Raw genomic sequence first — 13051 nt, 5'->3', positions numbered from 1 at the left:
AAATTGAGCATTGATATCTAAGGCAAAGAATTTTCAGATTTGTATATGTATACTTAAACATGCATTTTTATAGAAAAATATTCATTTTCATTAGTTAGAATTACTAAAACAATTTTTTCCAAAGAAATTTAGAAAATAAAATCCTCTAAGAATTTAGAGGCACTTGAAATTGTATTTTTTCCAATCTAATAGAAAAAAAAAAATCGAAAAGGGAGATTTCATAGCCATAATACTGAACATAGAATTTATAAAATTAGGTACCAATTTATTCAACATGTTTAACGAATTCTTGAATGAGCTCTTTTAGTATACTTAAAAAACGACAGTATCGCATTTTTTCATTAATTGCAGTTGATATTTTATTTGTAAAATAACGGTAGTCTAAATTTAATAAAACTCTGCCTATTTTACTGTTAAATAAACCTAATGTACAGTCGCGGGAAAAATTGCCACCCAGATTTAGGAATCAGCCATCCTATGTAAAAAAGAAAGTTAAACACGGCATCTTTTACCATTCATTACTACGATTTTCGCAGGGGCTTATATACATATTTAAAATAAGAGGAAAATGAACCAGTCAAACAGTCTGAACCACTGGTTTGATTTTGCCAATTCCTATTCCACATAAAGTCATGATCCCTACATAAGTTATCAATAATACTTCTTTCCCCCAACTGCTTCCATTTCAAAAGTTATCGAGTAATAAAACTATAACGCAGCCCACCGATTATGTCAATTTCAACCTGATAAACCTGACTGATTAATGTCGGTTTTATTCGACAAATTTTGCCACTTCGAATGAATGTATAGCTAATGAATTAACATGCTGTATGTTTATTGTGCAGGAATGCTTTTAAAATATTGTTGACTTATGATGGTAAAATATAACTGACATGGCTAAATTATTATTATGTATGGTGCGCGGGAGCCATCTATTTACTCTGTATTATAGTCTGTCCATTTAAGAGAATGCACATTACATTGATAAAATTCTTTTTACTCCAGTGTTTTCATTTGAAAATGAGAATTTAAACTTGGATGCAATTCAATCCTAAAGTTGCATATCATTGTAGTGTGGTCGGCAATCTCTTGATGTTCGACAGTTACAGATTCATATGTGTCTCATGAAAATGATCTTGAACCTTTAATACCTTTCATGCTTGGTTGCGGTAGCCCTGTGGTAAGGTCTTGGCATTGGAACCGAAAGGTTTTAAGTTCGAGACCCGATTTCGTGCACCAGACCCGTCATGCAAACGGGTCTGGTGCACGTTAAATCCATCGGGGCCAAACGTCCTCCCGCTGGTGTTCTTGTATAGAAGCTTCGAAAGGGGGTACCAGCCCAGCTGTCGTCCTCGCCATCTGACCGTGGATCAAAATTGCGAGGATAATTTACAGAATAGCAATCGTAGAAAGAACTCGACATTTTTATATCATCTCACTCTATGAAGGACGGAAAAAAAACTCCCAAACATTTTAGGGTCTTTTAGTCCTATTTGATGGCTTTAGAATGTACTGGGCATCAAAAATTCCGACTGTCCTTTGATGATAGAATAAGATGCTGGGAATATAAAACCACTTCCCTCCACAGTAACAAGAGTCGCTACCCATTTTGTGAGAAAATAGCAATATGAATAGGCAGCAATGTCAATGCAATAGTTTGTCTTTATATCATTACAATAGTCTTAATACTGAAAAGAGCTTCTGATGTTTATTAGAAGAAAAAAAAAATGTGTCGGTATCCTTAATTATTCATGTTTAACAGAGAAGTTCAAGGGAAAATTTCTTTTATAAATCGCTATAAAATCTTTCCAAATTTGTGATAATAGAAACTGCATATCAAAACACTAGAAACAGAAATATAAACTTCAAAATAATGTCAAAACATAAATTAGGTGCAATCAGTCTATTTAGTGAATCCCCCCCCCTCAACTCTATCATCTTAAGGCACAGGGGAATCTTCAGGAATAACACGGGCCTCCTGGAGTGTTTAAAACAGCAGCCGATTTTAATACTCACCTCCCCTATAACAGAATCAACCGCCCGAAACCGACCCACTGGAAGTGATAGGGTTAAAGGCATGCATTAAAATTATAATATTAGAGCAGTAAATTCTGTTAACATTAACAAAATGGTTTTTATAATAAATTCAATCATATTTTCATTCCATTTAGAAGCAATATGGTGGCTATCTTGAATGTCTTAATTTTGAATGCTAGCCAGAAGAGAATGATGACACCTGAGTGGACATCTGCGTCACCAAATATTTGAGGCTCACAAGCGGGAGGACATTTTTCTTCGACCTTTTTAACTCCAAGCACATCATTTCCTTCATTGAAATCATTTAAAATCAGATTTTGAACACAGAACCCTCAGATCCTCGGAGTCCTTAAATCTGCAAGGTTGTTGTCTGTTTTATTGTTTCAACGGCCGACATCCTGGCCTAAGGGTAGCGCGTCTTCTCCGTGATCTGAATATCCCGGGTTCGTCTCCTGGTTCGAGCATGGTAAGTTCTTTACTCTGTATTCTATCTGTGAGGTGTGCGAATAAGCCCTCCCTTCCCCGAAAAAAGGTGTTGTGCAAATGAGTTTGTGAGTGTCATCTTCATATGAGCTAGAAGTCAGACTTCTGCCTTAGAGTGCTCAGGATCTTTATCCTCAAAAGTTACAGCACAAACGCGTCTTAAATCGCTGAATTCATTAGCGGGATTGTCAATGGCAAGTGACATAAGTAACGACAATAATAGCGTTGTTTCAACGCATTTTTTCAGCTTGTAGCAATACCACCCTTTTCTATTATAAAAGCTCACACCAACATTTTCACTGCACTCCGCAGCGCCAGGCTACTAGAGCACTCTTGTTTTTATTATTATTACTAAGGTGGATTTTTTATGTTATTAATATATTTGTTGTAGTTTAAACTTTTGGCTTTTTCCTCAATTGAACATGCTATAGCCCTTTTGCCTTAATTTTCATACCATAACTTGAAATCTCCAGCCGAGGGAAGTCGTATGTTTTCCAACTTAATATGAAGTCAGCAATTAATTTCAAAGAAAAGTTTTGCTTTATCGAATTCTTTCTAAATTATTATTCTTCATTAAAGTCAATAATATGATAACTATATCATTTACGTTGCTGTTGTTTATTCTACATAGAGCCAGATTATTTTTACAACATTCATTACTTACGCTTGCGCATTTTTAAGCTTTATTTCATCAATTGAAAGATTAAAAATTCCTTCTCCTTTAAATCTTTTATTCATTCTCACTCGCTTCTTCTTCTCATGCATATTTAAATAGAAACAGTTAGCAAGTTTAAAGTTTTTGTGGTGAAAACAGAGTTTTATTTTTTTGATGAAAACTGTTACAAGATCTTGTAGATGAGTAAATTTGTGAGAATCTTGCAACCTATTTAGAATTTATTTTTCAAATGGCATTTGTCACAGTTGTTAAGTGTTAACTGTGGGAAATAGGAAAGTAGAACTGTGGAATCTGTTATATTTCTTATGCCAGTTTTCAAATAATTGCTGAAATATACGGATGGCATACTTTTTTTTTCGCTCTAAATATTTTTTGTTAGATATTTGTTTCCAGTTTTATATATTTGTTAAGTTATTTAATGTTTTACTTTTGTATGTTAAGAATAATTTATCATATATTGCTTATCATTATTTCTGGAAAGTATTATTATAAAAATAAATGTTCTAGTAATTTATTTGGAATTGTCTTCACTTTTTGAACTTACTACAATGCACTTTTTAAATTTATCATAATGATATTTAAGAATGATTAAATCTATAAAAAAATTCCGAAGCTTTATATGTTTTTGAATTTTTCTGTTTTTAAAATAAATTCTATTCAAGATACATTGACAATAGCACTGAAATTCTTAACATTATTTTGATAACAAATATTCATTAAAAAATCACACTATGGAATATAATCGTGAAGAATAGACATATATAAAAATTGTAAATTATATTTAAGATATAAATTAATTTATATTTAATTATTGGATATTGTCCTTTCTAAAAGTGTAACTTCCTTACAAGATATGGGATTTCAAGAATGAGGTCATAATTCTGTTCATCCAAAAATATCATATAATTATGAAAAATATACCATAAAGAATATAATATTCATGATGAACATTCTTCGCAAACTTCCAGAAATATATGTTTTAACAAAAAGCCTCTTAAGTAATATAATTCGTTACATATTTTACAAATTATCTACATATGTGGATATTGCTTTGTTCAAAACAAAAGACTTAACAAACCTTCTGCACTGACAGTTAAGGATCAGCAAAGGACTCCTTTGCGTTAATGTTATCGAATCGATTCCAATACATAATCGTTGTAGGATCTAGTTTCATGTGTTTGTCATAAACAATAACATGGTTATTATATATATATATATATTTTATTTTGAATGTCGAGGTATAAACTCCTTGTGTTTGTATCAATCACGAGATTTACAAACATAAATAAGTACATAAATGATAGTGGAAGAACTTTCGAATATTAAGGACGCAATGACAATTGCAGAGAAAAATGGGGGAAACAAGAAAATACACAAATATAAACACAAAATAAAACAAAATTGTTCACAAACTAACGGAATCATGCAGTAAATGATATACAATTGGAGAAGCATGATCAAATAAAAATTAAATATTCTAAAGACAAATATATAAAGCATAAAAGTATATACTGAAATATATGACACAAACACACAGAAATAGTCTAAATTATATGGGGAGAAATACTATTAATATAAAATGAAATGAATGAGGATTTTCTGTCTGAACAAAAGCAGATGAATGAGGAAGTCAAGCTAAATTGTTCTTTAGTCACTACTATATAAAAGTAAGAAATTAATTTTGCAGTTCCATGTTCTCTTAATTGTATGTATACGCATCATTAATTTCACCCATCTGCAAGACAATTCGTTTTTAAAGAAGAAAACAATGTATATGATTTTTACTACATTGTAATATTTTTTAAAAAAATCGATACACTCACAGCTTCGCTATGCAGTAGTTGCAACACAAATACCCATCACAAAATTTCATTTATTCGCTAACATATCCTGGTATAAACTTAGATGAATGTTTCGAATTGTAAAATTATTTTGCTTTTCGGCTGTCTGTATACATTTTGATATTTTCTTGACAATTCTTTAGGTCTTTAAATGCATTTCGACGTTTTCTAACTTAAGAAAAGAAATGTATGCACATTAAATTGATATTAAATTTTAATACTCTAAGAAATAATTATTTATTCGTTGGAATAATAAATACTTATTACACCAGAAAACTGAGTAATAATTTGTAAAGTTATGGAATTAATATCCCTTAGGTCATTTTCTATATATCAGATATGAGCATCCGTATTTCGACATAATTATTAAAGCAACCATTTACAAATTGGGCTAATGTTTCCCTAAATGGATGAGCTCGTTCTATCGATCAGTTAAGCAAACGCTGGTGAGTGACAGGTCATTGAAGAATCTGGCCTGATCTTCTCTGATTAGAAATTTCGCATAGAAACCATCTTAATTAGTAAAGCTGGTTTCAGGAAGTGTTTACGCAAGGAGGATGAATAATGATGATTTAATGAGTAATTAGAAATAAGACTCCTTTCGAGTGTTAATCACTATTTTGAATTAGACGAAAGATCCCAAGACCTTATTCATTCCTTATTTCACAACTAATTATCAGTTATAACTGCAATGACATTGAGGTATTTGGTCCAAAAATGACCTTCTCGTTCTTATGAAATGTACCTTTCTCGGTTCATATCATAACCGTAATGGATATTTATGATGTAAGTAAAATATTTTTCATCCTACACTAATATTATTAAATATGTCTGTAATAAATGATTTTCTGAAATATTTGTCTTACCTACAGGAAGGTAGATTTGCAATTGTTCTTAATAGTTGCTAAGGCAAGGACCTCTGACAATGACTTCAAACGTGAAAGTTCTGGAAAATACAAGAATTATGGCCTTATCTCTTTTAAGGACTGATATCGGGGGATAAAAATGTGAGTCAATTTCAAAATGCAATGAAAAAATACTAATTTAATCATAATTGACTTATAGCAGAAATTGCAAAGAAAAAAAAAGACTTCGGTAAGATATCCTTTCATATTATTGATTTATTAAGAAGGACATAGAAAAGGAATTTATAATAGAAAAAAATGAACAGTTGTCGATATCTATTGATAGTATTTTTATCACTTTTACTTTCCAACAAATCCGAATGAATGTAATGAAATAGAACTAGGGTGGAATTTTTTGTATATTCGAAAGCATGGAATAGAGACAGAAGTCGAATGAAAAATCTGATATAATAAATGGGTAAGAAATTCAAGATAGAAATTTGCTAAGAATAAGATCGACTCAAATAACAATTTATTTTACTTTTTTACTAGGAAAAATATTATCAAAGATTGTCTGGAATTTTTTTTCTCTTTACTTTATACTTAGTTAGATTGTTTGAAATGACTCTTTTTCAAAGCAAAAAAGTTGTTAAGTAAGTTTGAACTTAATGATTGATTTTTTGTGCAATTATTGAGCAAAACCATATATTGTATTTCAGAGTTGTTATATAAATTGCATATGAAATACATATCTCAACTGATGTAATTAACATTTCATATATAAGAAATATGTAATAACATGAATGATCGAATCGGTAAAATTTCATAATCATACTAATGATCTTTTAATACAACTATTACAATTGTCAGTTAAAGCCTTATTTGAAAATTAGAATTTATATAAAAAAAAAAAATATTGTATTTTGAAAAATGATTCTATATGTGTATTTTAAGAATACGCTGTTTCAAGAAATTTGCTTTGAGCATTGGAATGTTTTGAAAAAGAAATTCTGTTAAAAAATACAGTTTATAAATTTTCATTTAACAAGGCTCTACAGAATTTTAAAAAGATAAAAACCGGACATTTTTGTCTATTTTTAAAAAGAAATTATTGAAAATAAATATTTACTTAAAGAAAAGAGTATCCAATACATTTTTCATTGTAATTAATACTATTTAATGACAAAATTTATTCATGACAAAAATTATTTGGTAAAGTATCATCTTCGGTACTCGCGATTTCTAGATCCAAAATATGTTTCCCCGCAAGAACGGTCCATGCATGTGGGTTATGAAGGGAAAGCATTATCAGTTTGGTGTGGTGGATGAGTTTAGAAAATCATGATCAGTGGTTGTTTTACAATTTGAATATGATTTAAAATTATATGGTTCGATCCAGACCTGACTTTTTGTAGCTTTACAATTTTTATGTTTATAACAGGAAATTCAACATCCCGGATTAAAAAATGAAAAGTACAAAAGGAAAGTACCAATTCTATGAGACTACACCAATTCGAACACATCTTCGCAACATTGAAATTCTTGAAAATATCAGGAAACGAATAATTCGTTTTTTCTCAGAAAAGGCTATTGTTTTCACATGTTTGCGATTTCAGCCTGAAAAAATACTTTCACGCACTCTTTCAGATTTTTTTGTTTGAAATATTACCCTTTTTCATAGCAAATTCTATTATTACGTTTGAGACATCTTTTGTATTTGTTTATACTTAGAATATTTTTTTCCGTCTTCTGTTGTAATAGAAAGTTTCATGCATGCTTGGAAATTGAATTATATACCGTATTGAAATCAAAACTGTGTTTGTATATAAAATATATTTTATTTTTAGACATTTTAGAGTTGAATACTTTTTTTCAATTTTAAGCACTTTCTTCTTTAATAATTTGATGCAAAAATGTATAATTAATAATAGCATTATCTAGAAGATATTAAAAGTCTAATTTTTATTAGGAGGATAATTCATTATGCGTAAAATTTATTAGTATTTATTTATAAAAATAAATGTTTTGATGATTTATATCTGAAGGATTCTTTAAAATTCTTTTCCGATCACTGATATCCAATCATGACTAAATTTTTTAAAAGTTAGCCTGATATTTTTTTAAATTTATTTTACACAATTCAAGATATAGATTTTTTTTAAAAAAATCTAAGAATCTATTTTTTTAAATTTATTTTAAAATTTATAGAAAGATATGCAATTATTTTTCTTACATTTAATATTAATATTAATAATTAATGGAATATCCAAATCAGAAATTATTTCAAAGGAATTAACCGTTGCTTTCGAATATATGTAGTAATATATAGGGCAGTATTATAAATTTGATTGCTTCCATTTTATTCCAATTATTTTTATTTTTTCTTTATAAAAAGTTTTATATAAAAAATGTATCCACATCTAAACTATCGCAAACAATCAAAATAAAGGATTCTAAAATGGCCTCTTAATTTTCCATTTTCGGTAAGTAAATGTAACAAATATGCATCACGTGTTAAAATACACATGGTGAACAATTGATAATGAGTTGGCTATAATGATAATTGCTATTTTTCTAATTTAATGAAAAAAAATTGGTCAAATAAAGTTGGACTAAGGGAATGTTAAAATGACTAAGACTTACTAATATTTAGATGGACAAGAGTTAACAATCAAAAAGAAAGGAGATCTTTCATTTCGAAATATTAGTATGATGCTAATTTGATTTTGATTTGATTCTTAAATTTTTTTCCTTATTTTTGAGATAAAACATCATTTATTTAAATTTATAGTTTGAGAAGAAATAGTGGGATTAATCTTTTTCGAAGCTTTATAGCATATTTTCTAGAAGAAATAATTGTGGAATTTTAACCACATATTATTGTTGATAATTAGTTATGAAATAATCTATAAGTGTGTCATCATTATCGATTAATTGGCGGGATGCTGTTAATATATAAGGAACAGAAAGTCGATTGTTAATATAGGAAGCCCGAATACTGACTCATATTAACTCATCTCATATCATTTGCTTTCATATTTGGCATGTCACGACTTGGACAGCTAAATTTTGACAGAAGATATAAATTGGGCATTTCCTGAAAATTATGAAAAATAAAAATCGCTAAAGAGCTTTACAGATGCTTCTACAAACGTGAGCGCGCATTTTAAGGCAGAGAAATATTGTTCTTTCCTAACTATGTACTTAGTATTTTTATGCTGGATAATTGTGAACGATACTTTTTTGGCTTTCTTTCAATATTATGAACTTGTTTTGCACTGTTTCCTGGCAATATTGCAGAAACAAGTCACTTTTTCCTTTTATTCCAGTTGACCGAGATGGTTTATTTTGGTAATGGGTTGATCTCAAATGGAAGACACGTTTTCCCACTTGGCTAGCAGTGAATTTGTTTGAGGCAGGACAGTTCTATTTCTAAAACATTTTTGATCTTCATGGTTTTATAGTACCTTTCTCATGAAAGTTCGAAAAAAATATCATATTAGAGGTTTTAACGGCTTATAAAATTGCAATCGGAAACTCCTGCGTTCTGTCAGTTTTATTTAAATATATTAGCATTTTGAAATAATCTCAAATTAAATTACTTGTTTCTCTCAGTTTTAATTTTGCTAGCTATAATATCTCATTCACTTATATGAGGTTAAGTTTATATTTAGAATTTGGATGTAATTATAATTGCATAATTAAATTTACATTCATAGAAATGATGTTAACTATAATTTAGAATTTACGCTATTGGGATGTTGGTTTTTTTTATTTACCTGTGGTATGGAAATATTGCGAGGCCGAGTAATCTCCATTCCAATAGCGTGATATGTTTCCTATGGAAGCAGATGTTGCCAAAAACGACTATTAATAAATATTTTTGGAATTGATTGCTGTGTTAAGCGATGCACTGATTCTTTCTGCAATGAATTAAAACGGTACTAGAGAATAAATACATGAGAATTATTATTTGCATATTGAGTCACTGTTATGACATTTAAATGTCAGTTTTATAGATTAAATGCGGTAGATTTGTCTGAATATCCCAGATGCATAAACGCTTCTTTATAAAAATACAAAATAAAACGGAAATACCATCGACAAAAACTGATTTAGGAGCTTTTTGAATTTTGTCTGGCTGTCTATACATAGAAAAGTAATTAATAGGAGGATCAGGAAAACAGTGTGTGTACAAAATGCAGTGCATTTTTGTCACATGACTTATTGAAAAAAATTAGAAAGCATTTTAAGGAACTTCTTATCACCTAATGATAGTAAAAATTTGATAGAAAGTTTCAGTTTAACTGTCAAAACCAGAAACTAAAATTTATTTACCGAAATAGCTTCTTACTTTTCAAGTTATCGTTTTATCTTACACGTAAATATAAAAAGCAAAATTGCCCAACACGTTAAGGAACTTAACCCAAAATAAAAATAAACACAAAATTTCAATTCTGATAATCACATCCTGTCCTAAACTCCATAGACACATAACAATTAAGAAACAGGATATATCAGAAAGTGTTACATTATGAATCAGAGATAAAGCCTTTATCTCGGAAAAAGCCTGTCTAATATGGAATGTGACCACCTTGCACTGCTATACTGGCTTTACAACGATCTTTCATATTGTTTATGAGGGTGTCAATAAATGTTTGGAGCAACAAAACCCATTCTTCCAAAAGCGTGGCTTTTAACTCTTGGAGGGTATTAGGAGGGGGGTACGCTGTGTAATGGATCTTCCGAGACCATCTCAAACATGTTCAATAGGATTGTGATACGGAGTCCTCGAGGGCCAGTCCATACGTCGAATATCCTCTGCCTCAAGAAAATTTTCAACGATCTGGGCTCTGTGTGCGTTTTCATCCATAAGCATGAAGCCTGGACCAAATGCACCCCGAAACCACCTCACATAGACTTCAAGGATCTCATCTCTATAGCAATGTGGATTGACAGTACCCGCATCGAAGACGTGCAGTGGTGTACGACTGCCCAACATTATGCCACCCAGACCAGGATTCTTCTGCCACCAAATCTGTCGATTTCTTTTACGTAGGAGGGATGATAGTGAGCTCCTCGCTCTCTCCAGATGGAGATTCGACGAGTGTCACTCAGAGTGGTAAATCTCGACTCATCACTAAAAAGAAACGTCCCCATTCTTGCTGTGCCCAAGACTGATGTGTTAGGCACCACAACAGCTGGGCTTTTCTGTTGGATGCAGTCAAAGGAATGCACTCAACTAGTCGCCGGGCATAAAGAGGTCTCTCTGCTAGACGTCTGTATACTTTTTGTCTGGAAATTCTTATTCCAGACGCAGCAGAAAGGTCTCGAGCAAGTTGAGGAGCCATTGTCAGCCTATGCCGTCTTGTGCTTAATGCCAAATAGCGATCCTGTGCAGGCGTCGTTGCTCTGTGACGGCCTTGGCCGGCCTTCCTAGTTACAGTACCACTTGTTTGGAATTGATTACACAACCTGGATACCACTTTCGGTGCCACTTGTAACCGTCGAGCCACCTCCGCTTGAGACTGCCCAGCTTTAATCCTCCCAACGGTTCTCCATCTCAAGGCATTGTCTAAACGATTATGAGAACCTATTCTCACTGGAAACAGGTTAACTGTTTTGTTTTAATGCAATATTCACAAAATTGCAAGTAAAAATCCCAAATGCTTAAACGGTCTAATTTCAGTAGTTCCCCAAAAACTAATGCTAAACAACATTTTTTCCCACAACAAAGGTTAATATCGCTTCAGCGATCCTTCACAATATATAAAATATAATTTGTTTAAATTTTACTGGTATTCTATTTCGAAATACTTTGAAAAACATTTTTGTGACCTTAATTTTGGACATGAGTGTATATATATATATATATATATATATATATATATATATATAATATTATGCTCATAAGTGTTTAGTAGTAGCAGCATTAGCGCTCTCTAAGTACAATTTTGCCTTTTTAGTTTGATTCAGAAATAATTTTAGTTTTTTTAGATTGTTTCAGAAATAGTTTTCAATTGTAATTTCCATAATGCTTATAATTTTCATTGTATATATATATAATATACCTTTTAATACCTCCCTTCGTTATTCTGCTCGCGCATTATGAAGTTTCAAAAACCCCGAACCAAAACAGCCTCCTGATCCCACATAATAATATAATTGTTTTTTTAATAGCCAGCTTTATTATTTATTTATATCGTGTTTTGATAGGTAGTCAGACTTAGAAATTTCCTCTTTAATGTTGCATTTAAATGGAAATTTTATCCGCAGATGTCAGAAAAGTATTTCATAAATTTGAATGAAACGTTTCTATTGATTGTCGGAAGTTTCTCTTACATTTTCTGAATTCCTGGATATTATAAACGTAATATATTTTATATATATTGGATCTTGAAACTTTAAGTATATTCTAGATGCGAAATAACGGTTAAGATAATGTGGAAAAATGTCAATGTTTTAGAAAAAATTTCTTCTAAATATCTAAACCTCTATATTTGATTCATTTTATTTAATAATAAATATTTTACCATTTGGTAAGAATTACAGTAAACTAAATTAATATTAATTTTAAAATTTAGCAATATGTACATTTTTTTAAAGAAATGTGTCTAATCACCTCTTTCGAATATTCCTACATAATTTTAACAAACTGCTTAGGAGTGCCCTTATAAACAGTTATAAAATGTAAATACTTTGTATTCTAGACAATATTCCAATAAGATTTGTAATTGATAAGAAAATTGTATAAAGAGACAAAACAATTTATTTTCATGCTCAGTTGTCGTCCAGTTCAAATTTACGAAGTCCGTCTCCAAACACCCCTAGAGTTGCATTAGAATTGGATGTTAATATAACTGAACTGAACTGAACTGAACTGAACCAAAAGAACATCTTACAAAAGACGCAAAAACTATTTTATAGAACTTCCCCGGAAGATTTCAAACGATCGCGAAATATATTTTTAGTAACAACTGTTTGTTTTCATAGGATAATATTTCCTAATACAAATGAAAATTAGCAAAAATTTATATATGCCATAACCATCAATTCACATGAGCGAAAATATAATCTTAAAGCATAAATAAATTCTAAGTAAGCATATGTATTCATTCTTGATATTGTCCGAAATAGATATAATAAAATTTATTCTTTTATTTAGAAAA

Source organism: Argiope bruennichi, chromosome 8 (assembly GCF_947563725.1).
Source record: "Argiope bruennichi chromosome 8, qqArgBrue1.1, whole genome shotgun sequence".
Taxonomy (NCBI): Eukaryota; Metazoa; Arthropoda; class Arachnida; order Araneae; family Araneidae; genus Argiope; species Argiope bruennichi.
Note: the sequence above shows the minus strand (reverse complement) of the source record.